Consider the following 27,101-nt stretch of genomic DNA (forward strand, 5'->3'; position numbering starts at 1 on the left):
AGCTTTGCCTTAACTATTAATAAATATCTTTTGCTTATATTTCTGTTTGTGATGCTAGTCATTAATGTAACATACCATCGCGAAAAAGGGTTAGAAATGTGAAATTCCTAGGTGATGCACTTTCTTTGAACACCAGTGTAAAATACACATACGATAATGTTGCGACTGGGAATATGTTACGAATTTTAAGACGACCTTAAAATTTTTATCGCCTGTGATAGACCAGTATGCAATTAAGGAAATCTCGATTAACAGTTACTTAGTCGGTAACTGTTTGGGATTTTTGGCCCAACATATCTGAAACAGTACACCAGGCTGAAGTACTGGATTTATGATTGATTAATCGAATACCTTGAAAACTCCCTCACCATCTCCAAGGCAGCCTTATTCTCACTCTTGGAAACAATCCATGGATGATTATAATTACCCACCGGAACATCGTCACCCTCGTTAAACTTATAACGGAAAAGCTCGATACTCCAGACATTCTTAGACTAATCAAGCAAGATTAATAGACGAATACAGACCAACTCCCTCACCATCTCCAAGGCAGCCTTATTCTCACTCTTGGAAACAATCCATGGATGATTATAATTACCCGCCGGAACATCGTCACCCTCGTTAAACTTATAACGGAAAAGCTCGATACTCTGGACATCCTTAGACTAATCAAGCAAGATTAATAGACGAATACAGACCAGCTAAGAGCGAAAATACGTCCCTTTTCTGATCAGCTGGGCTATTTGAGTAATATGTTACCAGCTAATACACTCAGATATGTTAACGACTCTGTACTCGTTCTAGCAACTCTACATCCTTTCTAAAATGAAGCCTCCAGACCTGTATGTAATACTCAAGGTGTAGCCTGATCATTGCCTTGTATATTGGGATAATCACCTCCTTATCTCTCTTCTAGCAAAATTCCTGTACATCATTGACAAAATCCCATCAGCTGTCCTGGCCGCTTGTCTGCATTGCTCAGAAAACTCCATATCCGACTGCACAATTACCCCAGGTCTTTTTCATTTTTCACTACCCTGAGTGTACCACACAGTAACGTACCAAACAGTTGGTACGTTATTCTAGGATTACTGCTACCCGTATGCAGTTCTTTGCATTTGTCAATGTTAAACTTCGATTGCTATTTCTCAACCTATCTGCCTAACTTTTCTAAATTCTGTTGCAGTAACATACCGCCATTCCTGTCATTAATCACTCTACCAACTTTGCATCATCTGCAAACTTGGACATTAAACCTAATATGCCTTCATCAATATCATTGATAAATATAGAAAACAGCAATGGGCCCAACACCTTTGAAAAATTATAATTGGTATAGTCGATTTCAAATAGCCTTGGTTAAGCTTGTGCCTGTTAACGCATATCTTAATTTTCTCTTATTCTTATTTACATGTTTTCAGCCCGAAACAAAGGAAGTTGCGTAAGGTTGCGTTTACCAACAATTTAAAGCTAATTAACAAAAAGGGTGGGATTGCCGAATAATTACAAAATTGTGGGTGAGGATGTCAAACTATTTTTAGCATGTACATACTCTTTCGGTGTCAAAAAAAGTTTGTAAAGCATTGACATACAGAATTCCATTTTTATTACCATAAATTATGAGCAAGGGTTTCAGCGTGACCTTATTTACTTATTTAACTTATTTACTGGCTCATATTTGCTGCCCTTCAGATAGATAAGTAGGAGCGCTAGTTAGCTCCTCACAACACTGATTCTATAAGATCAAACGTTTTTCGTTAACCTATAGTATATTTATTTTTAAAATGTAAAATTGTTCTTTTTTTCTTTCTTTTTTTAAATTTTTTATTACAAGTGCTTAGCATAAAATTGATAGATAAGTAGGAGCGCTAGTTAGCTCCTCACAACACTGATTCTATAAGATCAAACGTTTTTCGTTAACCTATAGTATATTTATTTTTAAAATGTAAAATTGTTCTTTTTTTTCTTTCTTTTTTTAAATTTTTTATTACAAGTGCTTAGCATAAAATTGATGCCGGTAGCTTCTGGACCCGACCCAAGGTGGCACGCAACGCATTTTCAACATAATAAGTGGCAGGTTGCAGGAAACGGTTGGCTTCCGCTGATCTAACGTATTTAACTTGGAATTATTATATTATTAACCACTTAAAAGAGGTTCTTCAGCTGAGTTCTCACAATGTTGAGAATTATTAAACATTTAAGGTCGACACCAAGAACAGTTTCTACCCTATCGAACCTTCATTGATTGAAAACAATAGTATAACAAATTAATGTACGCAGTGCGTTACATTTCAGGCGTGTTCGATTTTTTTTTTAATTACATGATTCATTTTCCATTTTATGTGATTAATAGAAATGAAAAGTAAATATAGTTATCTCCTTGTCAATTAATCACTAAGATAAAAACTTTATTGAACACTTGATAAAATTAGATTGCTTTACGTTCTCTAAACATAGCCATTTAGTTTAATTACAATTGTATATTTATTACTCTCCTCCCGCATAACTTTTTCCTTCCTTTTTTTTTTTTTTTAAGTCTCTCTCTCTCTCTCTCTCTCTCTGTATATATGCATCGCTTCACAAGTGAAATCATGTTCACGAGTCTTGCATAACATAATAGAGGCGAAGCATGCACGGACTTGTCTAAAGCTAACAGTGCTGCATTAAAACCACATTTAGTCTATGAATTTCTTTTCGGTACAAAAATTTAGAGGGGAGGAATAATAATTGCCGAATTTCTATTTGTCCGATTTTAATGAAATTTGGTTTGGCTCCACAATTATTTTTAAAAAGCCCAAATACAAAATTTCATGAAAATCCATCCCCTATGGGGATAGACGGACATGGTGAAGGACAGATGGAAATTGTGACGATAATAGGCTTAGCATATACGAAGTGTAGCAATAAAGTTACTTGAGCGGTGCAATAAAAAGAACAAAAATTGAAAGAGCTCAAAAATCGTTTTATTTTTATTCAAAATAATCATCTGACTGAATGCACATATTACACCGTACGTATTTCTGAAAAGAGACAGCAAAGACGTCCAAAGAGATAACGGTCAGTTCGGCAGTTACGTTTTTCTTTAGGTCTCTTCAACATTCTGAAATCTCTTTACTTTGAGAACAGTTTTCACTTTGGGAAAGAGGAAAAAGTCCGCTGGTGCTAGATCGGGAGAGTAGGGTCAATGGTTGATCTGTACAATGCCATGTTCCGTCAGAAATCTCTTCATAAGTGTTGAAAGGGCGAGAATAGTTGTGCAGCAAGAACCAGTTGCCTTTCTTTCGAAATTGAAATGAATTTCAATAGCCTTTGAAGTACCTGTATGTAAACGCAGCACTGACTCTCTCTCCTCTGCAGGTAAAAATTCATTGTGAATCACACACCCTGTGTATTGAAAAACATGGTCGGCATCGCCTTGATCCTGGACTTCTGTAAACAGAAGTAAAAAAGGCCCAAAAACTGAATTTTGGGATTCAGTTTTTGGGCCTTGGTGATAATTTAGAAGTTCATTGCATGCTCTGACGCTCCGTTTCCAGATCGTACCGAATCACCCAACGCTCATCTCCAGTGACAATACAGTCGAGAAAATTAGGATTGTCTTGACAAGTTTGGATGAGGTCTCTTCACACGATGACACTTCGCTGCTTCTACTCATCCTCACGAATGAGCAAAAGCAACATACAGACCTTCCTTTTCTCTAAATTCTTCATGCAGAATTTGACGAGTCGTCTCCTTAATCATATCCAACTCATCAGCCATCATTCTGAGGGTCAAATGACGATCATCTCTTACCACAATTTCCGAACTTTTACAACTCTGTCCTCAAAGAAGAGGTTGGCGGACGCCCACTACTTTGATCATCGCAAACATCGTGACGTTCGTCTTTGAACAGCTTATACCATTCAAATACACTGGTACGACTTAATATTTCGTCATCATAAAAAGTTTTTAATATTTAATGCGTTTCTTTTGCAGATTTTCCCAATTAAATGCAAAATTTGATATTTGTTCTTGCTCCATTGCAAAATCGTCACACGGAACGTTAATGCTACTAATGAAACTGGTTGTTACTTTCAGCTTACCAGCCTACTAGACAATCTCTGTATCATCATGTGTTGGAGGAAGTTTGAACTATAACGTACCACTTCCGTTTACAATTAAAATTACAAAATTCTGACAAAATTACTATTCTTTTGTTATTTATTATTATTTTTTTTTTGTAAGAGCTTTCCGTACGGCTGATTGTGTTTTTTTTTTTTTTTTTTTTTTCCTTGTTTCTTTCAGTGGGAACTTGTGTGTGCTCGTAGTTATCTCGTCAAGCTTATACCATACACCTTCGCTGCTGGCACTTTGGTCGGAGTCCTTTTGCTGGGACATCTCTCTGACCGTTATGGAAGGAAATGCTTACTTTTAGTTCTCATGTGCTTCTACACAGTCTTTGGAGTAATGCTGCATTTTCTACCCACTTATGAACTTTTTGCAACGTTTCATACTTTCCAGGGAGTCCTAGTAATGGTAAGCCCTTTCATGGTTACATTTAGTAGTGATTTTATAGCAGATTGTATTTAGTGAGTTTCTCTCTTCTATAATCTATATTTGACAATGAATAGGACAATCACTGTCATATTTTTTTAAATTTCTGATTGCATTACTAAGATATAGGCGAAACTGTAGGTCCTAATCTATTACCCCCCCCCCTTCGCGGGATACGATCTTTAGCTCAGCCTTCTGTTACGAATTCGAAGTGGACAATATCTGTTTTGGCTAAAAACACTTCCATCATCATCACTTTTTGCCATTGCTCCTGCCAGTTTGAAATTCACCGAATCTTCATAAAAAATTTGCGCTGTACCAGTGCATACGTTTCAGATGGAAACTTTAATAGCATATATGATTTGACGCTGATATACTGCTTAAGCTTAATCGTCGGCATTTTACCATTACTAAACACAAAAACTAGATTACAGCTCATAACATTCATCATAAGCTATCCTCCTGGGTAGCACAGTTGGTACAATCACTTTTCTTCCCAAATCGAGTGGAAAAGCGCTGAGTTCGAATTCCGTCAATGACGAGGGAATTTTTTATGGGCCTTTTTCACAATGTGGCTAAGTTAGTCGGTCTCAGGGGAGAACAGTATGGTTTTTCTCCCGGAGACTCGGGTTTTCATCCAGAAAACAGAAAATAAACCAGAGAACACACGCAATTTAGCGACATAATACATATACAACGTGGCCTTAAGTTGCTGATGCGCCTGAAACTACAAAAAAAAAAAACAACAACACAGGACAACTGACAACATTCGAGCTTGATTGAGATTATATTAATCAAATATTACAATAAAATTTAGCATTCTTTTCAGTTGCAAGAAAGAATATGATGTAAGAAATATGATGCAAAAAAAAAAAAAATAAATAAAAGAAAGCTTATACAGCATCAGCCAAAAAAAAAACCTTCCCTTTTTACCCATCCATTCGCTCCAAATGTTTATCTAGTCTTGCCTTGAATTTATTTAAGCTGTCAACTTCTAAAACGACAGATGGAAGTTTATTCCAGCAATCAACCACCCGCTAGCTAAAGGCAAATTTCCGCACATCTGTTCTACAACTGTCTTTCCTAAATTTGAATTTATGTCCACACAGGCGATTAATCTGGGCAAGAAGAAGAATCCCAGCAGCATTGAGTTTGCTCAAACCATTCAAAGCCTTATACACCTCAATCAGATCACCTCGCAGGTGCCTAGTCTCCAGACACTGTAATTTACAAATCTTAAGCCTTCGTAAGAGCAACCCTTTGTTCCATTCACTAACCTAGTTTCCCTTCTCTGTACTCGTTCCAGCAGCTCGACATCTTTCCTAAAATGAGGCCTCCCGACCTGTATGCAGGACGCAAGGTGTGGCCTGACCATTGCTTTATACAAGTGGATAATCACCTCCTTATCCCTGCTAGAAAAATTCCTGTAAATCATTGACAAGACACCATAATTACTCCCAGCTCCTTTTCATTCTCTACCACCATGAGTGTAGTACCACACAGTTGATACGTTACTCTGGGGTTACTTTTTGCCATATGCGGTATTTTACATTTGTCAATGTTAAACTTCAGTTGCCACCTCTCAGCCCAGCTCAACTTTTCTAGATCCTGTTACAGTAGCGTACTGTAATTAGCATAGGCCATTTCCTGATTAGATATCGATCAGTGCCTTTCGACAGGTGTCTCTTACGTAGAAAAAATTTGACTTGCTCCATCATACCTATACATTTTACGTAGAAAAGCGTGTGCGGGGGTTGGCGAGCAAAGCGAGCATGGGGAGAGCCCCCCTAGTATCAATTAAAAACGATTTTTTTTTTTTATAAAAGGTTTACTAATTAAAATATACATTATTAAAATATATAAAATATACAAAATATATTTTGTCGATACTGTCATGAAAGGACATCCCACATCAAATCTGTGAATTAAGCTAGTTGTCCCAATCAGGTAGTAAATCCATTATTAACACGGCGAGCAACTATCTCGAATTTTTTTAGGTAGTCCTAATTTAAAGAATTCTATGACGTTTTTCCAAATACACCATCGATATTTCCAAAATTTCTATTTCGGCAAGCAGTAACGGAATAAAATTAATTCGTTTCAAAGATGCTTTTTCTCACTTTGTCGTATGATTATCTCTTTTTGTCCTTAATTAATATCTTAACAAAAGCTTGCGAGAAGAATGGAGCAAGGAGAATGTAGCAGAGATGATCGAACGTATTTAAAGATTTCCATGGTGAAAACATTATATTCCAAACACAGAAAATGCCAATTTGCCTTTCCTTTGACGGGTGACGAATGCTACGATCGAGAGGTCATATTCACTTATTTTTAGGGATCAGAAAATCAATAATTCAAGTGAATTACTCAAAGACTTTTTAAGAGATGTTTGAGAAAATTAAGATAAACAAAGAATTATTACGTAAGCTGAGTTCTTCCAACAGTTACTAGTGGAAAAAAGATTTATTATCACTAAATACAATGCAAACGTTATAATTAACTAATAATAATTTCTTTTTTGCTGAATTTTTTTAGTGTTATTTTACTCTTTTAAATAAAAGAAATTCGTTATATACTACTTAATTTTTAACATTTTTGTAGGATTTTTCATATAGACAGTATATATAAAAAAAAAAACACAAATCAGATCCTTTGTTATACACTGGTGTGCAAATGTTTAAGAACCAGTCAGGTTTTCACCTGTAGCTTCTCATAGGAGTGGCCTGGATATGGAAAAAGCATACCAAAAGAACCTCGTGAGGTTCAGAAATGATGAAGGAAACAACACCGACACAACAACGGAAACAAAACGGTACATAGGGACTTTATTCAAAAATGGCAACATAGCACTGGCTGCCATGATACAGATGCATCACTGCCAAAGATGGGACAAAGGGAAGAGGCGGTGCTCAGTAGGAGATATGGCCACCCTTAATGTCGATGCAGGCTTTGCATGCCTGTTAATACTTAGAACAATGTTGTTGATAAGTTCTTGCGGTAACATCGTCCATTCCTTTGTCAGCGCCATCTTCAGCTGGTGAACATTTTATAGTGGGTGTGGACGTGCCGCTAGGCGTCTCCCCAGAGCTTCCCATATGTGTTCGAGGGATTTAGATTGACGGTAACGGGCAGTCCAATCCATACGAACAGTGCCCTCACTTTCCAAAAGTATGTCACAGCTGCAGTGCTATGAGGTGTGGCGTTATCATCCATAAACACAAACTCGGGGCCAATGGCACCTCTGAACAGATGCACATGGGGAAGGATTACTGTCCCATGTTGATCTGGATTAACAAATATCTTCCAGTGGCCGCACTAACTCGCTTTCCGACAACCAGTTTAAAGCTAAATAGCAGTCGTTCCGTGGCGAAGTTGATGGCATATGGCATCTACTTTGTCTCCTTATTGTTTTAGTTTCTTTGGATTGATTCTAGAGTCTGCTGATGATATTTTGTGACATTTCAACTGTGTTTTACCAACCGCCAATCTACCAATGACTGTTCTGCAATAAACTTTATTTACAAAGTGACCATTTCAGTTTTTGGCCAATTCCGAGAATGTCGCTGATTCAAGAATGTTGTTTTGATGGAAAAGTTTAGTGTAATATATACTACACTGTATATTGTTTATAGAAAGAAAATCATCTATTTAGTAAAGATGCTTAATCGTTATTTATTTCATTACAGAGTATCCAGGGCATATCGTACATCCTACTCCTCGAAAATCTTCCTACTCCTTACCACTGGCAAACTACTACTATCGCAGCCCTATTTCGAAGCTGCAGTCTATTGCTAATAGCTGTGTTAGCGTGGTTGGTTCGTCACTGGCGGTACATTCAACTTGTTGTGTCAGCACCAGGTGTCGTCATCGTCGGATTTTTTTGGTAGCTAAAATTACGTTTGTGGTAAATGTACGAGAATCAATCATTAAGTAAACAGAAGTTTAGTTATATTCGATTATATTTTTCAAATTTATTGCTTAATACCAAATAGTGATAAGTTAGTGTCAGGTGTGATCTACATGCAACCACTGCTACTGCATGCAGATTAGTAGCTCAGCAAGTACAATCACTAAAAAGGAGCCAATTGCCTAATGCTAACCTACCGTAATGATTTCGGCGTCAGGGGGTACAATGTACCTGCTGACCCTACCCAACCCTACGAAAACACCAGGGTTAAGTTCCTCACAGAAATACAGAGCAATCCATGAAACAATGAGCTCTTTCTCCTAGTAGAAGAAAGTTCCTACAAAGCGCTTGCAACCTATGCGCAGGAAGTTTTTGCCCTAAGAAGAGCCAGAATAGCAGGACTCAGCACAGCGTTGAACAATACGCCCTTGGGACTAAATAAACCTTGAGCAGAAATATTCCAAACCTCTGACATAACACTGAACTCAAGCAAACCCATTCAGGGTAGGGTATACTGCTGGCATCGTAGGTGCGGGATCCGCAAAGTCAAGCTAACCCATTATGGGTAGGATTTCCTGCTGGCATCATCCTTGGTGCAGAACTGCTGGCACTCCTCAGAGTGCGGGATTCGCAAAGCTCAGAGCCAATGGAACCCACAGAGGAGCATCTGCTCCTGTGACTTTTCAACCCTCACCCTAATCCCTCATTTTACCTAAACGTGGATGGATCAACTCTTAACTGTCTATCCACCCACATACCCCATTCTTCATGTTTTCCTATTTTCTTTTTTTTATTATCATTATTTATTATTATTTTTTATTTGGTCTCCGTCAGGAAGCTCAGGCGACCCTGGCAGAGGCCAGCCAGAGTATGATGGGCATCCTGGCTCAACTCCCAGTGGTGGTGGCGGGCAACGCAGGGTCCCACTAGGGGCCCTGTGGCCAAGAAGCCAGAGACACAACAACAAAACATAAAACTACTCTGACAGAAACCAGACATTACACTTTTCTGGCTTTTACAGAGATTCTGTACTTCTTCACAAAGTACCATGGCGCAGATGTGGGAAACCACTGGTGGCGCCTTCCACAAAACACTATGCTAAATCTACCCTGGCTACGCCACTGTGCAGTAGTATATTTCACGTCACTGCCAAGTGTCGCGTGTGATCTCGCCAAGAGTACTTACAAATTAAGTAATTTGGGCGAGATCTATTAATATTAAGTACTTTTAATTAATAAGTTCTAAGCAACTTGATACCTCGACCAAACGTGTAGTTGTCTGCGTGTATGTGTGGTGCTGTCCTTGGGTACCTTGTGAAAAACTAGGAAATACCGATTATTTTGCTGAATCTGTACGGCTATTTCCTTGGTTGTCCGGTTCATTTCACTCACATGGAGTGATATGAACAGGGAAGAACCTACGAGGACCTCAGTAATTTGGGCTATAAGCAAAATACAGTCAACCATTCCCAAAATTCAGCTGTTCTTCACACTGGCGTCCCTATAGGACGTGTACAAATATGTCCAAATAGGATGCGTACGTCCCAGTGTACAAATATTCTATGGCCTGTATATGGACATTTTTGTCTAGGACCCGCCACTATGCAGTAAAAAACTGCGGTAATCGACAATAACCGCTGATCGCCATCTCCCATACTCTCCTCTAAAGTATCGCATTTTTTTTAAATAAAAATTATTTAAAGCATTGTTTTGGCTTTATTATTTTATGTTGTATTTTTATAAATTCGTTTTGTACCATTAATTTTTTTTTATATATCGTGTTTCTCTCCTCCTCCCAGCATAGGAAGTGAATATAAAAGGAGGCATAAAACCTACTACACTGCTCGAAAAAATTAACAGAACACGTAGGAAACGTGGTGTAACTCGTGCAACTTGCAATGAAGCCGGACAAAATTTGGTATGATAGTGGTGTACCATAGAATAACGATGAAATGAGGAGACAGCGAGAAACTTCAGACAGGTATAAGGGACATTTATAGGGGTTGTATAAGAATCACCAAAAAAGGTCACATTACAGAAATCAATACAAAATGCTCTAAAATATGGTCACATGACATCAATACGGCATATAATCCTCTCCAAAGGCTAATCAATTGTAATTGTTGGGAATTTGTTAATAATTTATCATACCTGCAGCTGCGACTGCTGTATAGAGTTTTAGATGGCTCGAAACATACAATGAGTCCCGACGCTACCAGATCGCTTCTTGAATATTGTAAATAAGTCTGACAGCGGTGAATCGTTCTCGATATAAGGGAGTCTATAAGACTCTGTGGCAACAAATTCCATTCTTCCACCAGCGTGTCAATGGTGGAAGAATGGAATATGTTGCAATGGAAATGGTGCAATTTCACGCTGACAGCCAACTCCTCGTTCACCAAGTGACCGAGAGTTGGCTGTCAGCGTGAAATTGCACCATTTGCCATTACTACTACAACAACAGTGAATGAATCTTCCCTGCCACGTGAAGAGTGGGAATTTGTCGTAGGGTTTTAAGCGTATCAGAAACTTAATGCCATATTGCATCGTATATGTATTATGTCGGTAAACCGCGTGTGTTCTGTGGTCGATTTTCTGTTTCCTAGACCAAAAACCCTAGTTTGCGGGAGAAAAAAGGCCATGCTACCCTTGCCCGAGATCAACTAACTCAGCCACGTTTTGTAATAAGCCCACAAAAAGTCCTCGCGTCATCGACGGGATTCCAACTCAGGTCTTTTCACCCGATGTGGAGAGGACAGTGATTCTGCCAACTGTACTACCCACGTCGGCCCAAGGTGGAAGCAAATATAAAAATATCTACAAGTAGCGAGTATGAGACATAACACTGAGCTCACGGAGTTTCAAAATGTTTGATTGCCTTATTTTATCAGTCACTTTTTGCTACGTGCTACTTCAGTCCCTCTGCGCTTTCTAAAGGCGACGTTGTAATAAGATGGGGGAACGACGGCGACACAATATTCAAGAAGCGATCTGGTAGCGTCGGGACTCATTATATGTTTCGAGCCATCTAAAACTATATACAGCAGTCGCAGCCAAAGGCGTAATAAATTATTAACAAATTAAACAACAATTACAATTGATATTTCTATAATTATTAATATTTATTAAATTTCTTTTTTTTTATCAAAGTACCCAGGGCAAAGGAGTACTGTAAAATTAGTTCGCTCAATTTATAGTTTGCTAAAAAATCCAAAATCCTTTGGATTTTTTAAATGCTAACGCACACGAATTTGTTGTTCAAATAACTGAAGTGAACAACAAACTCGCTGGTGCTCAAAAGGTTAAGGAGCAAACACTTAAACGTGATATAACAGAATATTTCTTATTTATGAAATAAAATAATCTCTGTCAGAATACGTAAAGTCACGCACAACCAGTTGCAAGTTGGGTAATCACATAAAAACGGTATATTTTGGAACTAACATAGCTATCTATGTTCCCTTTACTCTGTATTTCGCACTTATTACCCACACTATCGATTTCAAGGTAGTCGTCATTGTGAAAATGTTAAGAAGACGCGGTTTCGCTGTTTCCTAGATGGGATTAGGAGAGCAGTAGGCAGAATAGAGGGAACAACGTCAAGCAAGGTGACCAAGTGGGTGAATATTAACTCGCAAGGTTGTGGAATCAGTTCCAAAACACGCAAATGGGCTCTTCGATGACGTGCCTGAGCCAATCTTCAGGTTACTTCCAACAAGATAATCATTATCTGGTTCTAACCACGAGCCGTTATAGAGACACTCAATACACGGAACCTTGCTTTCAGAGCTTGGTGGCGCACCGGGTGGACTGGGATCCAGGCATACCATCTGTAGGAGGCTTGGTGAAGGCAAGAGAGCTTTATTGATGAAGACAAGCTGTCTATGTTCCCTTTACCCAAATACACAAAACAGCTCGTTTGAATTGGTGGCGAAAGTATGCCAGTAGCAACGGGCTATGATGCTTCATAACAATGAGTCGAGTTACAATTTTCAATGGCATTCTCGACGCACTGTCAAGACTCTTGGAGTTGATGGTTTAATCAGTGTCAATTGGCAAAACACATCTCCATGTGTTCGCGCGAGCAACTCTCACTTCCATAAGGTATCAAAATGAGATCCTTTATCCTTCTATTCGCCCTTTAGAGCTCTGTGAGTAGGACTCCACATTAATGTGGAGCTCACAGAGCTCTCCTGGTGAGATTTCAGAAGGCAAGTTAAAACCAGTGTGGAATGGACAGCTAATTCCCAAGACCTCAATCCAACAGAGGATGTCTGGGATGCTTTACACAAATGGTTTTCCAGTCATATGCTCCTTCTCTGCAACTTCGCCGACCTTGTGTCAGCCTTTACACAAGATATTTCCAAATTTGTCCAGTTTTTGTGCATTGTTAAGACACGTTAAAACGAATGTCTCACTAACGTTTTGTTATAACAAATAAATAAATAAATATAATAAATAAATCAATAAACGTTATTCATTTATTTACTTTTGTATTTGTTTCTTATCTTTTGAGCACCAGCATATTTGTTGCCATCATTACATCTACGACATTCAACTACAACTTGCTATTTTTGCTAGCATTTACCATCATAAAAATTTAGATAATCAGTCCAAACAAAATACTTATTAAATTTTAAGATTTGTCTCCTTTTACAAAGGAAAAATCCAAGTGTAAAGAGTTTTTTGTTCTCTTTTAATAAAAAGAAAACAAAGAAGAGCTCAATATACAGATTTTTTGTGCACATACGCAAATAATTTTTACCCAGTTACCCACACTATTAAGATTAAAAAACTTTTGCTCTGCATTCTGCATCTATGATGAAGACAGCTGACCAAAAGAAACATAAATACAATGTATAAATGCTACCAGATTCCCCCCCCACGCGTTGCGAGAAAGACCCATTTTATGGGTCTTTTTCATAGCTGAGTTAGTCGGTCTCAGGTGAGGGTAACATGGTTTTTTCTCCTGGAAACTCGGGTTTTCCATCCAGCAAACAGAATATCGACCTCAGAACACGAGCAATTTACAGACAGTATACACGGAGAAATATGGCCTCAGTCGCCGATGCTCCTAAAACCCAACAAAAACCACCCACCCCCTTCCCCTAAATTCATATATTTCTTTTAAATATAACTCATATACCACTTCTCGAAAACTACATTTTCATTCCATCTAAAGCTGTTAACTCTATATGAATTTCAAATTCACTCTACCATGAAAGATTGTTCCTGTACCTGAAGAGAAGCTCCAAAAATTCTAACTATCCAAAAGGGCAGAAAGGTTAATCAGTGCCCAAATTCACACGCGCCATCCTTCATAAATTGGCTCCTCTAATACCAGAAATGTTAAGTTTCTGCTGATGACTTTTTCTGCTGTGGATATTTCCATAAGCACTGTTCCGAATTGGTATTGGTAATTCCACCTTTTGCTTCCAGAGTGGTTAAAACACGAACAACTGGCAACATTCATTCTCGTTGAACAAATTTCCTTCATTTATTCCTGTTACTTCTGTCACTTCGATCGAACATTACTTTTATTCCTAGGCATGGCTCAGAATGGACCGGAACGCACCGAAACGTAGTTCGGATTCGTCACACGCATCGGTAATGTCGAGTACATTAAAAATAAGGTATCTTATTAATGAACGTTCTGTTTTTTTTTAATTTTTTACTAAATGTAAAAAATTAAAAAAAGTGTTCCTAAGTATTTCCTGAAAATTACAACCTATAGAAGTTTGTTCACTGTTAATTTTCTTGCTTCTAAGTCCTCATTCGCCATGATATTAGAGTAATATAGGTGCCATTTGCCATACCTTTTGATACTGGCTGGAGAACTATTTCCTGGACAGCGAATCAGTCGTTGAAAAAGTGCAGAATGACCTCCATGATCATATATTACTTCTTTCTTTAGTGGCATCCATAGCAGTTTAACAGGTAAGATTCTTCGCCATCTCTCACTCGTTTGGAGAAGCCCAGGTTCGATTCTCGTTGATGACTGCAGGAATTTCTAAAGCCCTCTTTAATCGCAACTGTAGTGAGCCGATCTTAGGCGGAGGGAGTTGGGTTTTTCAGCTCGCACAACATGCAAATAGATCGGTGGATTATATGGATACAATAAGACTTTCTTTCTTTTTTTCTTTTTTTGAAGGGGTTGTATATTCTGGAGATATGCTCATCTATGTGATTTAATATATGTATTTCATTTAATTGTATATAGGTTGTTTCCGCGTTCAATAACATGGCTAGTTGCTCGAGGTCATTTGCATACTGCAGAAGATGAGGTAGAACGTTTAGCAGCCTTCAGTGGTTTTGTGTTTGTTCCCACACTACGGAATCAGCTCCAGCGTGCTTGGATGGTGGTGCACCCTTCAGGGGGTACAACTGGACATAATCTTGAAGATGTCGTCAATTCCTCTAGACTGAGACAGCTGACCGTCACACAGTACTTTATCTGGTAAGTGGAAGCCATTATGATCTACTGCTTATGTGCTACATGCAATACCCGTACGGCAACACGATTATATCTTTGAGCTGGATAAATGAGGTGGGAAAAAATCCACAGTTAGGAGGAAAGCTAAAATATTTTTCGTTTAATTTTATTAACTTGATATTGTTAATATCAGTATAACTAATCGCTTCGATCTTTTTAAAATGTCGCCTTTAAAACTACTAATTTATTTTTTCTTACATAACTTAATTGTTAATTGTGAAACGTGTGTTGAATCTAGTCGCAATTGTGCTCAGCAAAAAAACTACTTTATATTTGAAGCAAATGCTCAGTTATCTGGCAATAGATATACTTGAGTTCGAGTCCCGTCGATAATGTGACAAATTTTTATGGGCCTTTTTCGCAACATGGTTGAGTTAGTCGGTCTCACGCGAAGGTAGCTTGGTTATTTTCTCCCGGAAACTCGGGTTTTTCGTCTAGCAAACAGAAAATCGACCACAGAACACACGCAATTTATAGACAGTATATACAAAGCAATATGGCCTTAGTCGCTGATGCTCATAAAACTCCACAACAACAGATATATAGTAGCAAGAAGGCTTGTTCCCATTCTACTTTTTTTTTTTAATAACAGCAGAGGGCTATCTATGAAATTCGGCGTTTCGTTTTTCATTTGAAGAAAAGTTTCACAAATAATACATTATTACACTTTAGATATATAAAATACTTAATATATTAAATATGGGGGTATAGGTATGAAATTTAATGTATGAAATCGAAAACTTTACCTTGTAACGGTTACTTCTGTAAATATCACCATTCTTCCCTCTAAATTGGTGGCATATCTCCACTTCTTGCCCTTTGCTTCAATTTTGAAAGAAATACGGATATCCCTGATACTTATGAAATAAGAGAAGCTTAAAAAACATGTGGGAAATAAAAAAGAAAGTCAGTTATTTAGTGGTTAGCTCAGTTGTTATTATTAACAGAAATAAGAAAAATATTAAAAATTAAAAAAAAAGCTAGAGTGAACCCATTCTCCACATATGTAAATGTATAGAAAAAAAAATCTTAATAAGAACAGCTCTAAAAGGACAAAAGCAGAAAATATAACTTGATTTAGAATACCATAATTTAAAAGAATCCTACTTGATATTGATCCACTCCAGGACCGTATATACATTTCTCGGGGCCCGAGGCACTAAGCTCTTACGGGGTACCCTTTAAAGATACCAATTCTAACATACCAGAGGTCCAGTGTCCAAAAAGAAAAAAACTTGAATATATAAATATAATCAGAGAAAAAAACAATGATTTTTACCGATCTATTTAAACAACAAACGTTGCAATAAAAGATCGCTTTAAAATTTTGAGATTACAGAAGCCATGCGAGGACCCCCTCCCCCATATGGTGAGGCCCGAGCCTCATGCGCCTGTTTATAAGTACGGTCCTAATCCACTCTAGGAATGAAGACACGACCTCTGAGATGAAAACGGAAATGGAATTTTGGGTATTATGCTCTTCTATGCAGCAATGGTAACGATGGATATGCAGCACTAGAGAATAATCGAGTAATACCGAACACACTGGAGAATGTTTTTGAGAATATTCTATTTCAGAATATTCTCTACTTGCAAATTACGCTAATTTTCTGAGACTACGACGGTTTTTTTTTTCTTTTTTTATAAAACAGTAATCCAATAGTGGTATTTTAATTTATGTTACTCATTTCTGAACACTGATGGAAAAGTACAATTACACAAGCAGTTGTCCTTTACATTTCAGGCTTTTCATCGTGTTTAGTATAAACGTCTTTTAAAGCTCTCGTCCTATAGATTGCTATCTGGTTTTTGTAATTGGGCAGCCCCTTTTTTCTCTGAACTTTCACTACAGTAGGTTGTACACGACCTCTACCTTCTAACTTTTCCAACCATGCTAGTATTCCCCAGAGTTCAGTCCTTTCACACACTCTTTCTTCCTGTATAGTAATGACCTTCTTCCATTGACTGGAAATCCTATCCATAGTTGTACAGAATAACCTTGAGAATTTGAGAACTCTTGCTCTGCACAAGCGGATTCAATTTATCGATGTCAACCACCAATTCTTTAAATGCCGATTCTTCAATGGGGAGAAGAAACTTCTAATAAATAAATAATCCTTATAAAATGAATCTTCATTCCCTCTTAAATTAAGTTTTATAAGGATTAAAGTTAACTTCAATCCTTCTAAAACTCAATCTTGTCTCATTTCTCGCAAAAAAGTCTACGACCCCTTTGCTCACCTTCGATAACACTTCATTTTCTAGACAAGATCACATTTCTTTATTAGGGGTCACCCTGACTTTTAATCTATCTTGGCATAAATACGTCCAAAAAACTGGGTTTTCTTTTTCGTACTCGGAATTACTTTTATTCTAAACAACTACTCACTCTGTACACATCTCAAATCCTCCCTACCATGGAATACTGTTGCCAAATCTGGGACGTTCCCCCAAAACCTCTCTCAAGCTTCTAGACTCTATTCAAAAGATCTCAGTCAGGTTAATTAATGACCCATCTCTTACATACTCTGCCCTTTCTCTATCGCATACGCGTTTCGTTTCTACTGCATGCCTTTTCTATAGATATCTCCATGGGCACTGTTCATCTGAACCGACATCTGTAATTTCAGCCTTTCAAATCAGTCCGAACACGTACCACAACTCTTTAATGTCCATTCACTATTCAACTCCATACTCACAGAACTAATTTTTTCTATTTCTCATTTATCCCTTTTACTACTGTTCTTTGGAACAACTTTCCTCCACATATATTTCCTGAAAATTACAATCTAACACAAATTCAAATGGTAATGTCAACTGGCAATCTTCTGTCTTTTCAGTCTTCAACTCAAATACTATACAGTAGGTCCCAATACCTTTCGCAGTTGGTTATTATAAAAAAATAAAAGATAATAATAATAATAATAATAATAATAATAATTATAATTATTATTATTATTATTACTGTTATAAAACTTTTTCTCCTTTATGGGATTTTTTCCATCCCGTGACAGTACTTTTACCAAGTACATGTGGTGGTTGGTTGTGTCCGGTTACTATTATTATTATTACTGTTGGTCGAGGAACTCTCTATCCTATAGGTGTTCAGGATCGCTGCTTTCTGAAGTTCCATGTAAGTGTTCCCTGGGTAGCCTAATGCTGCTAGGTTCTTATGGAGGGAGGCTCTTTGGCAGTGGTTGACACAGTGATCGGGATGGTCATTACTTGTTCTATATGCCACATTTCTTTGACTTAATGTCTTAGGTCAGTGTACTTCCTGTTCATTAGTGTGTATAAATATGTATTAATGTATAATTGTGTATATTTTATGGAATGAATGGTTCAAGTTCAGGAAAATGGGAATGTTTATATTTGTTCCTCATGAGTGTATATACTATGTGAATGCGAGTAAAAATTAGAATTGTATGCAATGCAATCAATATGGGAAAAGCATACCAAAGGAACCCCGTGAGGTACAGAAATGATGAAGGAAACAACACCGACACAACAACAACAACAACAACAACAACAACAACAACAACAACGGAAACAAAATGGTACAGAGGGACTTTATTCAAAAATGGCAACATATCACTGGCTGCCATGATACAGATGCATCACTGCCAAAGATGGAACAAAGGGAAGAAGTGGTCCGTAGGAGATACGGCCACCCCAAATGTCGATGCAGGCTTTGCACAGTCTGTCGACACTTAGAACAATGTTGTTGATAAGTTCTTGCGGTAACATCGTCCATTACTCTGTCAGCGCCATCTTCAGCTGGTGAACATTTTCTGGCGGGTGTGGACGTGCCGCGAGGCGTCTCCCCAGAGCGTCCCATATGTTTTCGATGGGATTTAGATCGACGGGAACGGGCAAACCAATCCATACGAACAGTGCCCTCACTTCCAAAAAGCATATCAACAGCTGCAGTGCCATGGGATGTGTCGTTATCATCTATAAACACGAACTGGGAGCCAATAGCACCTCGGAACAGACGCACATGGGGAAGGATTACATCAGTACAGTAGCGTTCACCGGTTACAGTACCGTCTTCCAGTAACTGGAGTTGTGTACGTCCATTCAAGATAATGCCTTCCCAGACGAGAACACGTCGACCGCTATAGATCCCATTCAGTGATGTTTGCGGGTGATACCGTGTGCCAACTTCTCGCCAGATTAGCTGACCTCCAGAATCGCTGCTGAGACTGAATCTACTCTCATCAGCAAAGAGTACTTTAAGTAAAGATTTTGTGGCTGTAACCTTTAGAAATAGTGTTGGTCCTTAGGTTTTGCACGCCAGTGTATTTTTGATAAGTATAACCATAAATATATGTGTTACCTGTTTAATATTATTATTCTGGGTATACAATTTACAAATATAAATGGACACAATTGTGAATATATGTGCACATGTATTGTGGTTAAGTTTATGAGTGTCTACTGTACAACTGTATTAGTATGTGTGTGAATGTGCACATGTGTGCAAAACTTAAGGACCAACACTATTTCTAAAAGTTACGTTTGTTATTTGGTTTTTAGGAGCATTAGCAACTAAGGCCATATTGCTCAGGGAATATGCGGTGGTCAATCCCTGACCTTTCCGCATTCGGTGGTCACAGGTTTGAACCCCGGTCTAATCAAGAAGCGTGTGCTACGCCCTGCTGCTCCTGCCCACCTGGCTACGGAGGCGCCAAATTAAACTGCTGTGGAACAACCTACCAAGAAACCTCCCTGCCCCAACTACGTCATGTCCACTCTTCTGAGGCATGACGTGGGATTTGCTGGCACCAGCTTCAGTTGGCCTGGCCGATATGGGATTGCTAACAGAGAAGCGCTGCATGTCCAGGGTGTGCTATCCTCCCCAACATATAGGGCGCCCTAGCCCTATACAGTATTCCCCTACGATTCCTATCTCCCTTCCTCACCTCCAATCCCAACCTTTTCGCCTGGTGGACTCTACCACCACAAATCTTTTCCTGTTCTAAACAATCCTCCCCCCAATTCCCTGTGGAGGATGGGCTCCTTCCGTAGGGAATTCCCCTCCATCCTTTTAACTTCCTATATCCAGGTGGAAAATATTCCTATCATCTTCTTTCCTGTCATGCACCTTCTTTATCTTCATCTGTTTCTCCCCTCCCTTTTTCATTTTCCAGAGGGTTTTTTTTTTTTTTTTTTTTTTAACCTAGAGGACCTTCCCCGGCAAGCTCAGGTGTCGTCTAGGGTTTGCCTCCACCAGAAATCTTTCTATTCTCTGCTAATAAGAAACTGTACAGGGAAATAGAGTGGGCCAGTAAATCAGAGTGTCTTATAATGGGGGATTTTAATTTCCCAGATATTGACTGGAATTTGGGGGCTGGTCACTCACACACTAGCAAGGCTTTTGTGGATTTATTGGATGATTGTTTTCTACATCAGCATGTTCGGGAGGCACTAGAGGGAGTAATACTCTTGTTCAGATTATCAGTAGTGATTCTTCATGCATCAAGAATCTGCAGATAAATGAACCACTAGGTGACAGTGATCACAGTGTGCTGAAGTGGGATTTACTCAAAGCGGTAACTGCCATCAGGGGTAAAGGGAAGGGTTATTGCTTTCGTAAAGGCGACTACGATGGTCTGAGACAGTATTTAAATTCTATACAGTGGGACCAACTGATGTTGTTACCAACAGCAAATTCAAAATGGGAAGCATGCGTAGGTGGCAGATGACTTTCATCAACCGGTGAAATACCACCACTTTGCTTATTGGAGGCTTGAAGTGGTGAAACCCATGTTTAGTCTCTAGAGCAAAGTTTCCGGCATCCCCCTCCCCCCATACTTCTCCTTCAACCCATGCACGGTACTAAGTACTATAGGTTTTGATACCTTTCGTGTTTGGGATTTTCATAAAAAAAAAAAAAAAAAATTCAAAGAACTTATCTTGGAAGCTACTAGGCTTTACATACCAACTAAGAAATATTGTTCAAGGTTTCGGCCTAAATGGATGTCAGATGAACTGATGAGCCATATGGCAGAGAAGAAACATGCATGGGATACATACAAATTAACACATGACACAGAAGCCTATGATAGATACAAGTTGATCTGTAACCAAGTAGGAGGTTAGGCAGGCAAAGGCAGATTACGAGAAATCTTTGGCAAGGAATGCAAAGAGTTCTTTACTTATGTAAACTCTAGAAGGAAGGGGATGAATCAGATTGGTCCACTTGATATCGATGGGTTAACGGTTGATGATTAACATGAGGTTAATCATCAACAATCAGGTTGATGGTTAACATGAGGAGTTATTCAGCGAGGGGAATGCTAGTGGTGTATTCAACTCTGGCAGTAAGCTAGAGAATCTTGTAATAACTGAGAGTAAAGTGGAGGAGAAATTGTTGAAGATAAACACAAGAAAGGCACCTGGGGTGGATGGGATCTATCCAGTTATATTAAAGAAGGCAGCAAAGGAAGTAAGCAAACCCTTAGCCATAATTATGAGAGCTTCCTTGGACTCAGGGGAGGTACCCACAGACTGGAGATGTGCAAATGTGACCCCAATTCACAAAGGATCAAAGGCTGACACAAGTAATTATAGGCCTGTGAGTTTAACTTCTGTTCCAGGAAAATTAATGGAGGCACTGGTTAAAGAAGCACTGCCGGATCATCTAGACAAGACTTCAGTTATAGCTCGGCCACAGCATGGTTTTATTAAGGGGAAGTCTTGCCTGACCAATTTGATTGGATACTATGATGCAGTCACAAAAGGACTGGATGCAGGGAATAACTTTGATATTATATACTTGGATCTTAGATGAAACATGATGAAACTGTTGCACATGAAAGACTGCTGCACAAATTGGAGCAACGTGGCATTGGAGGTAAATTGCTGCTATGGATAAATGCGTGGTTGAGGGGGAGAAGACAGAGAGTGGTAATCAATGGGCACTGCTCATCGTGGACTAATGTTATTAGTGGAGTCCCTCAGGAATCAGTGTTGGGTCCACTATCGTTTTCTGTAGTTATAAATGTTATTGATGATGGTATATCAAGCTTAATGTCCAAGTTTGCAGACGATACAAAGGTTGGCAGGGTTTTCAAGGACACTACTGACACTATGCTGTTGCAACAGGATCTGGGAAAAGTTGAGCAGAGGGCTGAGAGGTGGCAAATGAAGTTTAACATTGACAAATGTAAAGTACTACATATGGGAAACAGCAATCCCAGAGCAACGTATCAACTCTGTGGTACTACACTGACAGTGGTGGAGAATGAAAGGGACCTGGGGGTGGTTGTGCAGGCAGATATGAAGTTTTCTGAGCTGACGGGCTGCAAGCGTAGCTCATGGTGTCTTGTCAATGATATACAGGAATTTTTCTAACAGGGATAAGGAAGTGATTGTTCCCTTGTATAAGGCAATGGCCAGGCCACACCTTGAGTTCTGTATACAGGTCTGGAGGTCTCATTTCAAGAAGGATTTATACACCTCATTTCAAGTACTCTTACGAAGAAAGACTTAAGTTTTGCAAATTACAGTGTCTGGAGACTAGGCAGCAGCGAGGTGATCTGATAGAGGTGTATAAAGCCTTGAATGGTTCGAGCATACTCAATGCTGATGGGATTCTTCCTCTTGCTCAGAATAATCACCTGAGAGAGCATAAATTCAAATATTATTAAGCGGGTAGTTGGTTAGTGGAACAGACTTCCATCCCTTGTTGTGGAAGTTGATAGCCTAAATAAATGTAAGGCTCTGCTGGACAGGTATTTCGAACGAACGGAGGGTTGAAGTGGAATTTTTTTTTTTTTGGCTGATGCTGCATAAGCTTGCTTTCTTGCATCATATGCCTCTACTAATGCTAATGCTAATGCTACATCCCGCCTACCTCTCCAGGGCAGTGGACGGTCAATGTGGGGTCCCACTAAGGACCCTGCGGCTAAGTGGCGGGAGACACAACAGACCAACACTAAAACTTACACTATCTCTGGCCTTTGCGGAGTTTGTACTGCGACAGATAGACGATATCTAATGGAAGACCTACCTGAACATGCAGATATCAGAAGAAGAAATTCACTCTACACATCAACCTCACCCGATGAACCTTTTACATCCCAAGAAATGGAGACAGCAATGAAGAGAATCAACCTGAATAAATGCCCTGGCATTGATCTCATTGAGTATGCATTCACACAAAGGGTGTTCAAACTGAAACCAGAGCACCTACTTCTCCTTTTTAACCGCTGCCTTAGAGAATCTCTCTCTTCCCTGAGCACTGGAAAGTTGCTCTTCTCCAACTCATTCCGAAGCCTAACAAACCACCAACAGAACCTCGGGCACTCAGCCCCATTGCTTCTTTACCCAACCTTGGTAAAATTCTGGAACGGCTCATAGCGATAAAAATTGTAAGCATATTTGAAGACAAAGGACTTATCTCTCCTTCGCAATATGGATTCACACAAGGTCGCTCCTATGAGGATGCACTCTCAGAAATAATACTCCATCTGAAAACCTCTAAGGCCAAGTATGAATTGGCCGTCTTTATAGACTTTGTGGGGGCCTTTGACCGAGTATAGTGGGAGAGCGCGCCTGAGAGGCTGCGCTCTGCTGATTGCCCACCACAATTCTACTGGTTAATTAGGAACTACTTCACCGACAGAACCGTTACGGTACAGGCAAAACAGGCAACTAACACGACCAATTTACAGAGGATGCCCACAGGGCTCCTTATTGGGCCCCTTAATCTGGAACCTGGTTCTTCAGGACTGACTTCGCCGCAGCTTCGATAGTACCAAGATCCTTGCATTCGCAGACGATCATCTTCTCGGGCCGCTCTCGGCGAGCCCTTGAGACCACTGCAAACCACGTTCTTGACGACCTTGTCGACTGGACTGAAACCAATAAGCTCCGAATCAATCCAACAAAAATGATGATCTTCGGAGCCAAACTCGACCTTCGAAGGCCTCTCCAAGCTAAAATTCAAGACACGCAGTTAGCTCTTGTGACCAAAACCCGAGTCCTAGGGGTTATCACTGACCATAGACTTACTTTCCTCCCTCACTTTCAGAATCTCAACATAAAAGTAAGAAACTTCTGAGCCTCAATAGTCAGGATCTCCAGGAGTGACTAGGGGCTCTCCAAGCACACAATACTCTTTTACTACAAGGCGGTGTTCCTCCCCATAGCCACGTTCGCTGCAAGGGCGTGGTTTCACCGGGCAATTAAGTGTAAAATTAAAGAGAAGCTGAACTCTGTCTAACGGGGACTTCTCCTGGCCATCAGTCGGATCTGCAGAACAGTCTCCACAGAGGCAACACAAGCCATTGCAGGGGTTCTTCCACTGGACCGCTTTGTAGTTTATAAGGGAAATGCTACAGAATACGGAGGAGGAGGATTCCTGCAGTAATCCTAGGAATCCACCTTAACTTAGACACGGACGTGAAAAGAGAGAAGCTGCGCTGCTATAATGAGCTAGTTCATATATGGTAGACGCGATGGGACACAACCAATAAGGGACTAGTCACGTAAAACTTCATACCGGATGTTACCTTTGCAATGGCAAAATCTGTTACGAAATGGTTTACTCTCACGATGGAAACCTCCTATCTAGTCACAGGACATGGAGCCCTCAATGAGAAATTGTTTCAATTTAGACTTTCAGAGTCAGAGCTTTGTTTCTGTGGAGCAGAGGAGAACTGGCTCACATACTCTTCGACTGTGCATTATATAATGAATCCAGAGAAAAGCTGAGGAATAACTTCCAGGGATTCTCCTCAACTGCACTGGAACAGCTAATTCAAACAGCAAGTAATCTTGCAGCACTCCAACCTTTGCAAAAGAAGTTTTTGCTCGAAGGGAGAGGCTTATTCTGGGGGCGAACCCGGTTCTGCCCCAAATCAATCAAGTCTGAACATAAAATTGGACAATAAGATTCGTTTCACCAAGCAGAGCTGGACAATATTTAGAGTTTAAAAGTCTGTTTTTGATGTTAGAGTTCTTGATAGCCACAATTGTTTAAGATATGGATGAGTTGCTAGTGTAAATTTTATGCATTGTTTTTTTTTTAAATTAATTTATATATTTTATGTTTTTACAATGTTTTATTTATTTATTTTGTGAAAGATGTAAGATACTCAGTTGAGAGTTGTTAGGCGGATTTGAACTTATGTTCTGAGTGCCGCCTTTATTTTTAATAAATAAAAAAAAAAAAAAAAAACACATAGTACACAAACACGAAGTTGGGAGGGACCCCGGTACCGCTTGACAATCAACACTACACACTTCCTAATCTCTTCCTCATAGGTTTCTGGTGTCACCTGAGAATTGAAAACGCAATGAAAGATTTATTTCATGCATCAACAAAAATTTTCACATATTTTCCGTTATGTCGATTAGGTAGGTAGCCCTTTCCTTCTTGTCGATGAGGGTTATACCTAGTCTGTTGTGCGTGGTTAAGACGTCTTGTCCTGTCCATTATTCTGTCAGGATCCTAGTATAATGTGTGAGTAGAGGTTTCTAGTATAACCTGGGTTCATATTTTTGGGCTAGCTTCTGATGTATTATCCTGGCGAGCTGGTCATGTCGGTGAATGTACTCAGTTTGGGTGATCAACCTGCATCCCGCAGTTATGTGCTGGATTGTTTCTGGGCCAGGTGGCATCTTCAACATGTGTCATCAGTAATAATACTAATAACTAGGGGGCTCCGTCCCCTGCTGGCTTCACTCGCCCACCTCCACATTCGTGTTGTCAAACAACAGTCTTTAAAGCGTCTGGATAGGTATCTGCCATTGGCAAACACGCCTTCTCTCCGTGACAACACGAATGTGCGGCTCTTCCGAGTTCGCCGTGAAAAGATAATCAGCTGCAATGTTGACATTCATCCACCATATCCCCTAAATCGCAATATGATACTTCAGTGGTTTCTTCGTTATCAGGATCTTGTGAAGATCTTATGTTATGTCTGAGCCGTTTAACGGTTCGCTGAATTTCAGCCTGTTCTTCGTCCATATTAGCTACTCGCTTCCTGTCGCGATGATTTTCGACTGGCACCGTCGTCATTGAACTTATTCTCTGATTAGTTCGTAACTTTTCGGCAAGTTCCACTCTATATTTCCGACCCGACTCCTGATGGCGTCGTTTTCTCTCGGTATCGATGATTGCCAATCTAGGTCGCGGCATTGTGTTAATTACTACATTAGCAAATAAAACATCACGAATTCCAGACACCTGTAGAAACGCACTGATCGATATCTAATCAGGAAATGACCTATATAATTATTTACCTGTGCATTTGTAGTAACGTAAATGCCACGCCCACTTGTACCACGTGACTCGCATCCCTCTTCTCCGATTGGCTACCTCCCACCATGCGACATTCTCAAGGTGGAATAAATATCACCAAACGCAGTGAAAATTTATTTCATGCATCAACAAAAATTTTCACATATTTTCTAAGTTTAGCTGAAAATGGAAACATTTTCGCCCGCGAAAAGCGGAAACCTATGTTATTTAAAGTTTATTATAAATTATTATATCTCCAAACATTCATGTTACTTTAAATGACTTGTAACGTTCCAGGTTTGTTGTGGCTCTGCTGTCTCGTATACCAACAGGAGAGGTCCCTTCACTAAAAGAAAATAAATATGCGAGTCTCTTCATTGACGGCATTTTGGAAGTTGGATTCACCATCCTGAACTTCTTCGTTGCTAACAGGTAACCAATCACATATGCGCAGTTGTAAGAGACAGACAAAAACGTGATTTATTTTAATATTAGAGTAAATATTATGCTTGCTTTTCTGTAACCTTACTCCTCAATCTTTTTTATGCTTATATCCGCAACTCTCACAAAATGCCGAAGATCAGTTAGAAAAAGTCCATATCTACGGCCAATATTAACTGTTGTGTTGACATATCGGCTGTCATAAACAGTAAACAACGAAGATGTAAACTCGTCTGGCCAGTTGGTGGTCATACTGAGTATAAAAAAAAAAAGCAAGTTTTTTATTTAGTTTTATCGGACTTCATAACAAGGCAATAATTGGCATTCTTCTTGTGACGTCTGTTCAAAAAATGTATTCGTATTTTAAACTGCAGAACGTAATATTTTACAAAGTTTGTGGCTTAATCTCCTTCAATGCTCCTACAGCCATGCTCTTAACATCCTCTGCCGTTCTTTAAACATTTCTAACACGTT

The 27,101-nt window shown here is 39.3% G+C and overlaps 1 long non-coding RNA gene across 1 annotated transcript in view; it reads right to left on the minus strand.

Annotated features, from left to right (window-relative positions):
- The window catches only part of LOC150088717 (uncharacterized), a 78,340-nt gene that overhangs the window by 39,714 nt on the left and 11,525 nt on the right, over positions 1–27,101 (minus strand). Inside the window, exon 2 of the long non-coding RNA XR_016546797.1 lies at positions 15,679–15,807. This is a non-coding gene — a long non-coding RNA (uncharacterized LOC150088717). The remainder of the gene's footprint in view (positions 1–15,678; positions 15,808–27,101) is intronic.

Source organism: Mastigoproctus giganteus, chromosome 3 (genome assembly GCF_048544385.1).
Source record: "Mastigoproctus giganteus isolate SK-2022 chromosome 3, ASM4854438v1, whole genome shotgun sequence".
Lineage (NCBI taxonomy): Eukaryota > Metazoa > Arthropoda > Arachnida > Uropygi > Thelyphonidae > Mastigoproctus > Mastigoproctus giganteus.